This window comes from Myodes glareolus, chromosome 8 (assembly GCF_982192425.1).
Source record: "Myodes glareolus chromosome 8, mMyoGla1.1, whole genome shotgun sequence".
NCBI lineage: Eukaryota > Metazoa > Chordata > Mammalia > Rodentia > Cricetidae > Myodes > Myodes glareolus.
The window spans coordinates 85,038,409-85,047,681 of record NC_142033.1 but is presented as its reverse complement, the minus strand read 5'-3'; the positions used below and the strand labels follow the sequence as shown (position 1 = coordinate 85,047,681).

The window sequence follows — 9,273 nt, the reverse complement described above, 5'->3', positions numbered from 1 at the left end:
ACATATTTATATCATATAATATATATAGTTAATATATTTATTTATTTAATTTATATCCCAGCTGTAGTTTTCCTTCCCTCCTCTTTTCCCAAACCCTCTCCTGGCTCCCTCTGTTCCCATTCCCCAACCCAATCCTTCTTTTGTTTCTGTTTAGGAAAGAACAGGTCCCCCTGAGTATCAACAAAACAGGGTATATCAAGTTGCAGTAAGACTAAGCATTTCCCCAGGTATTAAGGGGGTAATGTGACCCAGAATGAGGAAAAGGATCACCAAAGACTGTAAAGAGTTGGAGACAGTCCCTGTTGATGCTCTTAGGAGTCCCATTAGAGAACCAAGTTACACAACTATTGCATGTATTTATAGTGCCTAGGTCAGTCACATGCAGGCTCTTTGGCTGACGATTCAGTCTTTGTGTACCCAGATTAGTTTATTTTACGTGTTTTCTGTGGCATCCTTGACCTCTCTGATATCTGCAGTCCTTTCTGCCCCACTTCAAATTCCCTGAACTCTTTCTAATGTTTGACTGTGGGTTTTTGTCTGTATCCATCTGTTACCGCCTGACACCTCTGGGCTAGGCACCAATCTGGTCATAGTAGATGACCACTATGTCTAGAAATATTACCTAGGGTCATCTTTGTAGATTACTGGGGGAATTTCTTGTGCCTTGTTTCTACCTGACACAAATTTGTCCCCTTTACAGAGGTGTCTTTTACTGCTCTGCCCTTCTGTCCCCACCCCAACCCAATCACTCATGTTCTCATCCCCACTTGCCTTGAATCCACTCACGAAATCTCTTCCATTTCCCTACACTGAGGGAAGGATAAAGAAATTGAGGAAGATTTATACATGGAGTATTATTCAGCTTAAAAAGAAAAAGGACACCAGAAAATTTGAAGGCAAATGGATGAAAATAGAAAAATATCATCCTGAGTGAAGTAACCCAGACTGTGAAAGACAAAGATGGTGTGTACTCAATCATGAGTGGCTATAAACTGTAAAATAAAGAATAACTATGTTTCAATCCCCAGACCCAGAGAGGCTTCATAGGGAAATGCTAGGAATTTCCTGGGAAGAGGAAATATATAATAAATATTATATATTAAAAAATCAGTGAAAGATGATGACATATATTTTAAGGGAGGAAAGGCAAGGGAGAAATACCAAAATTATGTTACAATCTGGAAAATAAATGTAAAATTATTAAAGATATTTTATATTTTAATATAAAATTTATGATCTACGATCAAATAAAATATCCTTTACACTTCAGATGAGTAAACTGAGAAATAGCAATATTTGTATCAGGAATACTTTTAGCACTGTAGCCATTTCTCTCAGAGAATATGCAGTAATTTTTTTTAGCAAGTAATAGCACCACTGCTTGTTTATGCTGGGTTTGGAATAGGAGAGATCATATCACATATGAGTTCAGTTTCAGTACTATTCTTGTCCTTGTCAAGAAATCCCATTTTTGTCATTTGGTGTAAGCATTCTTTTATCAGACATAGCACTGCTGCTTTGGCTTTGTAAATGATAAGGACTGTATGTTTCAATAACTTCATATTATCTTCTATTTTTTAAAATATTCTATAATAAGGTCACTTGTATACATGTTAAGACAACAAAATTATATTCATTATATTTTAAGGTATAAGTGGACTGGATGCTTTACTAGAAAATCAGTAGACCTAAGTATGTTTTAATAAAGTCATCGGAGTACGTGAAGACAACTAATAACAATTTGTTCTGCCTTAAATTTCACATAAACAATAGTAACATTTAGAGAAACTGTTCACAGTGATAGTGCTATATATTTTCACAGCAGTATATTACTTTTATGCTGCTATTGTAATGAATTGCCAAAAACTCAAAGCCAAATGATTATTTTGTTTCATAGTTCTGAAAGTCCAATGTCCAAATTGGATTTTGTGGAATAGAGTCAGGGATAAGCAAAACTGTGTTCTTCATGAAGAGCCTTGACTCAACATGGTCTTCCCCAGTTATGAAAGATTGCTTATATTCATCTGCTGTTGGCCACTTACCCACTTCATTGCAGGATCACTTCCATCATCTTTTTTTTTTTCAGTAGAACATTTCTACAAGACTGCTGGAGATTACTTTGGACACACATATATGACTTAGGGCAACGTCCTTTCTTTAATATCCTTAAAACCATGTCTACCTTCAGTCTTTGTTGGCCCATAAGGTGACTTATTGCAAGGATTCATGGTTAGGCTGGAGCAATTGGGTTGACTTTATGTATCCTCATTTGATAACTCAACTGACACATGCATTATTAAAACATAACCTAAGAGAAACAATTAATTGGTATAGATAATACATTCAGTGATAATCACATAAAAGTCAATTATAAGTTAGAAAGATCGAACTTATTTCTAACTTTGCTTTTTCTAAATCCAGATTCTGGCAAAATATTTGTTATTGGGTCAATCTCAGGTAAAAGACAACCAAGCATACTGGTAGATTAGTCATTTGCTCAGAGGTATCCCGTTTTGTTCTAGCTGCTGGTACTGAAGGCATGCTGAATGTTATTCACCTCTATAAAACCACTGCCAATTTCATTTCCATATCTGACCTCTCTTTGGTCATTAAAATGATGTTCAACCAAAGGTCATTTACATTTTTGAGACAATCACTAATAGATTATCTACTTAGTGATTATTCTGCAGTTCTGTTAAAGGTCTTTGTCTGAAGACAAAAATAATAGCAGTACATTATAATTCTCTGACCTCTACATTCCTGAGTATAGTAGAAGTAATAAACCACACTAAAAGAATCACCTAGGTTTATGGCTCAGAATTTATCAAGAATTTACAAATGTGCTAATGGAATTGAATATGTCTTCTTTTCCAGAGTAAAGGGATATAGAACACTAAGGCAAATAATCTTTGGCAAGGAAAATGGAGTGACGAAAACAGCAAAATATGAAGAAGAGTGATTCTTGGAAATAATGTTTGTCACATTCAGGTAGAAAACTTTGCTAAGGGTTTGTCTATTTAAAGGATATTGACGACATGAGCAATATTGTAAAACACAAATTCCCACTCTCTAGTCATAAATACCAGAAGATACTGTTTATTTAACTAACTAAAAAGCAATTGTGTGCACTGCGTCTACAAATAGATGCCCATTAGAGAGTGTCACCAGCTACAGCTCCAGAAGAAACAACTTAATTCATTTTATACTCACTTATTTGCTTCATAGTATGGAAATTTAACTTTATAGTAGGTATGGTTAGATTTGCTCTATATCCTTTAAGACTTTGTGCTTTCAATTCTAATCTCAGATAACCAAAGGCATGGACTCTGTAATGCAACAAAACAAAATAAAATCAAGAAAGTTAAATTCTTGGATAGGTAAAGATTTAGAAACTGATAATGTAGTTTTGAAGATAATTCCAAACATTTTAATTATTTTACGAAGTATATTAACAAGTCTCTGGAAAATTATTTTAAGTATATATATATAAACATGGACAAATCTATTCAAATTAATAATGGCTTCAGTGAGAAGTTCAAAAGTTTGGTAGACTAGTGGGCATTAAATGTAAATCAATAGTTCACATACTAGAAAGAAAATTGATTAGTTAATAAGTACAAAAATGGTGTAAAACACACAAAATTAGAAGAATTAAAATAACATAAACAAGGTTATTTCCTTCATTATCTTAGGAAACATTATGGATTAAGACAATTCCCAAAGTTAAACAACAGAAAAAGAAGATTATTACAAAATAAAAAATAGTATTGTATAAAAAAATTAAAACTGACACCAGCAGAAAGACTTATATAATAAATCTCAGAGCTCCTTAGTCATCACAGGCAGGGCTAAGTAATAGCAATTTTTGACCATTCTGACATTTCCTGTAAGATACTTACATTATGCTTCCTAATAGAGGAGCACAGTAATTGTCAACAACTCTTACACGGCCTAGTTAGTGTGTTGTTTGGGAGACAGAAGGATAGTTCCCAGAAATTACTGGTGACCACATTCACAAACTTCACTTATAAGTGACCACAAATAATTCTCTACTGCATATCTGTTAACGGGGAAGACTTGAGGAGTTGAGCATACCCTGGGAACTATTTGTTGTCTGTGAAGCTATGGTGTAGGGGACATTAGTTCATGTAACTTACTGGCCAGTCCCAATTTTCATAGTCACAGCAATGGTAAACATTCTATTTCTTGGAATACCATAGGTGCATTCAAAGTATATGATGTGTAGCTTCAAGTTTATCCCCTTCCTTCTCATCCTATTCTAATAATTCAGTGCATGATATTCCAGATGTGTGAAAAGCTACCATTCTGTGTTATGTAAATACCAGAAGTACATCACTTAGGTCTCCCAGGACTGCAGAAAGTTCCCTGAAATAGACATTAAACTATTAAACCATTAGAAGTTTATTATTCAGTGGAGTTTCCTAGATAGATAAATTAACCATTATTGAAAAACATAGTTGCAGTTTTCTGTGCTCAGTAATATAAACTGGGCTTCATGGTACAGGCCAGCGATCCCAGCTGTTAAAGAAGCCGAGACAGGAAGACTACAAATTCAAGCTGGCTTAGACTGCAAAGTGAATTCCAGTTTTGACAAGTTAGTGAGACTCTGTTTCAAGATTTAAACAAAATAAAATATGAGAAGGCTAGGGATATAAATGAGTAGTAAAATATTTTGTCTAAAATGTGTAATATCTCTGATTAAAGTTTCAACACCAAATTTTAAACTATTTCATACAGGATAATTTGCTTATGATTCTTCTTTTCCACAACTCCTTATGAACCCTCTCTACCTCCCTAAGACCCCAACATTATGCATACTAGCTTGTTTACTCTTAAAAAAAAACCAAAAAAGGGGGGCTGAAGAGGTGACTCAGAGGTTAAGAGCATTGCCTGCTCTTCCAAAGGTCCTGAGTTCAATTCCCAGCAACCACATGGGGGCTCACACCATCTGTAATGGGGTCTGGTGCCCTCTTCTGGCCTGCACACACACACACACACAGATAGAATATTGTATGCATAATAAATAAATAAATATTTTTTAAAAAAATACAAAAACCAAAAAACCCATCAAGTTGGCTTAATCCCAGAAAGTACGGATAGTTCAACACATGGAAATCCATCAATGTAATCCATCATATAAATAAATTGAAAGAAAAAAAACACAGCATCATCTCATTGATACTGAAAAAGTCTACAAAATCCAACACACCTTCATGATAAAGGTCTTGGGGAGATAATGGATACAAGGAATATATCTAAACATAATAAAAGCAATGTACCGCAAACCAAGAGCCAACATCAATTTAAATGGAGAGAAACTCAAAGCAATTCCAATAAAATCTGGAACAAGATAAGGCTGTCCACTCTTTCCATGTCTATTCAACATAGATATTGAAATTCTAGCTATAGCACTAAGACCACAAAAGGAGATCAAGGGTATTCAATTTGGAAAGACAGAAGTCAAACTTTTGTTATTTGCAGATGATAGGTTAGTACACATAACTGACCCCAAAAACTCTACCAGGAAACTGTTACAGCTGACATATACCTTCAACAATATGGTAGTACACAAGGTCAATTCAAAAAATCAGAATACTTCCTATAAGTTTCTGTGATATCATATATATATATATATATATGTGTGTGTGTGTGTGTGTGTGTGTGTGTGTGTATGTGTATGTGTGTGTGTGATTTCACACATATATATGATTTCACACACACACACACACACACACACACATATATATATACATATATACACACATTGTTCTTATTGTGACTGGGGAAAGAGTCAACTTTTAGAGTTATAACCGATCTCTGACTCTTACAATCTTTTCATTTCCTCCTCAGCATAGCTCTCTGATCTTAGAGATGAAGAGTTTGATTAGTACATCCTGGCTAAGGCTGAGTGCTCCAAAGTCTCTTACTTACTATGGACACATTGACCAGTTGTATGTTTCTGTGTTAATTAGCATCTACTGCAAAAAAATGTTTCTTTATTGTGGGTAGAATGATGGACTTATCTATGGTATTATTAGGAATCATTTTTTTGATATGTTTATTCAGAAGAATAATATTAATATGGTTTTCCTTAGCCCAGTATAGCAGGTTCTTTATCATTTGACATGGTTAGCTATGTCCTCCAACTTGTGGTGTGAACCCTAAACTGAGTCAAAAATTGTATGATACACTTCATAAGATATTTACCCTGATTATATCAGTATAACTTGCAGAAAGGTCTCTATTGAAGGTCACATGGGTTATAGCTGAGTGATACTGATGATTACTTTTCTTCTCCAGAAACATGTAGAGCAATTTCTAGCATCATAAACACTAAAAGGGGTGAGGCTTCTAATTGGACATCAGATCAACTTCTCAGCATATGATAATGAAAGTAGATGTTCAGGTTTAACCACCAGGCTGTGAAAAGCAGCAAGTAGTCCTAGCAATAATTTGTGACCTTGTGATAACTAGAATGTTCCATGGGGCTTCCTAATCAATATTTCAAGAAGGTGTCGTGCATTCTTCACACTGGAGCTTCTACTATGTCATATTAGGTGTCTATTAAGGGCAAACTCTTCCTTATTCTATAGTAACCACACTGAAATTCCTTTTATGTGTGTATATATTTTAGGAAACTTCTAAGACAGTGTATTTCGGTATGTAGAAAATCTGCAACTGCTATGTAGAAAAATCCAAACAGATCAATATCTATCACCCTATACAAACTCAACTCCAAATAGATCAAGTACATCAGTGTAAGACTAGAAAACTTGAATCTTATAGAAAAGAAAGTATGTAAGGTTTGAACACATTCACATAAAAAAAAAAAAGGTTTTCTGACTAGGACTCTGGTAGCACAAAGATCAACAATTAATAAATGGAACCCCATGAAGCTAAAAAGTTTCTGTATTATAAAGAGTTGCCTACAAGTCAGAAAAATGCCTTTGGCAATTATATATCTGGCAGAGGATTATTATCTAGAATACATAAAGAATGATAAAGATCTTCGCCTCGTGCGCTCCTGCCGCCGCCCCACAGAAATGCTTCGACTACCCACAGTCCTTCGCGAGATGAGACCTGTGTCCCGGGCACTGGCTCCTCACTTCACTCGGGCCTATGCCAAAGATATAAAATTTGGTGCGGATGCTCAAGACTTAATGCTTCAAGGTGTCAACCTTTTATCCTCCTACGCTGTAGCTGTTACCATGAGGCCAAAGGGCAGAACAGTGATTATTGAACAGAGCTGGGAATGTCTCAAAATAACCAAAGATGGGGTCACTGTTGCAAAGTCAATTGATTTAAAGGACAAATATAAAAATATTGGAGCTAAACTTGTTCAAGATGTTGCCAATAACACAAATGAAGAGGCTGGCTGGGGATGGCACTACCACTGCTACCATTCTGGCACGTTCTATTGCCAAGGAGGGCTTTGAGAAGAACAGCAAAGGGGCTAACCCAGTAGAAATCCGGAGAGATGTGATGTTGGCTGTTGATGCTGTAATTGCAGAACTGAAAAAACAATCTAAACCTGTGACAACCCCTGAAGAAATTGCTCAGGTTGCTACAATTTCTGCAAATGGAGACAAAGACATTAGAAACATCGTTTCTGACGTGATGAAGAAGGTGGAGAGAAAGGGCGTCATCACAGTGAAGGATGGGAAAACCCTTAATGATGAGTTGGAAATTATTGATGGCATGAAGTTTGACAGAGGATATATTTTCCCGTATTTTACTAACACATCAAAAGGTCAGAAATGTGAATTCCAAGATGTCTATGTTCTGTTGAGTGAAAAGAAGATTTCTAGTGTCCAGTCCATCGTACCCACTCTGGAAATTGCTGATGCTCATCGGGAGCCCTTGGTCATCAATGTTGAGAATGTTGATAGAGAAGCTCTAAGCACACTCATCTTGAACAGGCTGAAAGTGGGTCTTCAGGTTGTGGCAGTCACAGTGCCAGGGTTTGGGGACAACCATTTAAAGAAATGGCTATTGCTACTGGTAGTGCGGTATTTGGAGAAGAGGGGTTGAATCTAAACCTTGAAGATGTTCAAGTTCATGACTTAGGAAAAGTTGGAGAGGTCATTGTCACTAAAGATGATGCCACGCTTTTGACAGGAAAAGGTGACAAGGCTCAAATTTAGAAACGCATTCAGGAGATCACTGAGCAGCTCGACATCACCACTAGTGAATATGAAAAGGAGAAACTGAACGAGCGGCTCGCAAAGCTCTCAGATGGAGCAGCTATATCGAAGGTTGGAGGAACAAGCGATGTTGAGGTGAATGAAAAGAAGGACAGAGTTACAGATGCTCTCTCAGTGGCACACGAGCAGCCGTTGAAGAAGGCATCGTGCTAGGAGGGAGCCGCGCTCTGCTTCATTGCGTCCCAGCCTTGGATTCCCGAAAGCCTTCTAATGAGGATCAGAAAATAGGTATAGGCATTATTAAAAGAGAACTCAAAATTCTCACGATGACTGTTGCTAAGAACGCAGGTGTTGAAGGATCTTTGATAGTCGAGAAGATTCTGCAGAGTCCCTTAGAAGTTGGGTATGATGCTCTGCTTGGAGAATTTGTGAACATGGTGGAAAAGGGAATCATTGATCTGACAAAGGTTGTAAGAACTGCTTTACTGGATGCTGCTGGGGTGGCCTCCTTGCTAACGACAGCAGAAGCTGTAGTGACCAAAATTCCTAAAGAAGAGAAGAACCCTGGAATGGGCGCCATGGGAATGATAAAGATGAAACAAAGAAAAAGCCCTGAACACCATGAAAACAAAGAAGATAATTTCAAATGTAACACAAACTGAAGAGAGATTACAAATGATGAAATCCAAATGACAAAGAATCAGGAAAAGAAATATTCAACATCATTAGGCTACAAGGGGATGAAAATTAAAACTGTTTGAAATTTTATCTTATACCAATCAGAATGGCCAAGATCAATACAACAAATAGTGATACATGCTGGTGGTGATGTGATGTAAGGAGAAGGCTTATTTCTTGTGGGAGTGCAACTTCTATAGCCACTATAGAAATCATTCTGTAAGAGTCTCATAAAGCTGAGAATCCATCAGCTTCAAGACCCACTTATGCTGCTCTTGAACATTATATATATATATATATCCTCCTATAGATATTTGCTCATCCATGTTTACTTCTGCTCTATTCAAAATAGTTAGAAATTAGAAACAGCCTAGATGTTCATCAACTGACATGTGCGTAAAAGAGATATGGTACATATACATAATGGAAT

General features: G+C 36.3%; 1 pseudogene; it reads left to right on the top strand.

Moving 5' to 3' along the window:
• Positions 1-7,064: 7,064 nt before the first annotated feature.
• On the top strand, positions 7,065-8,827 carry LOC148121205 (60 kDa heat shock protein, mitochondrial pseudogene; annotated as a pseudogene).
• The last annotated feature ends 446 nt before the right edge of the window (positions 8,828-9,273 follow it).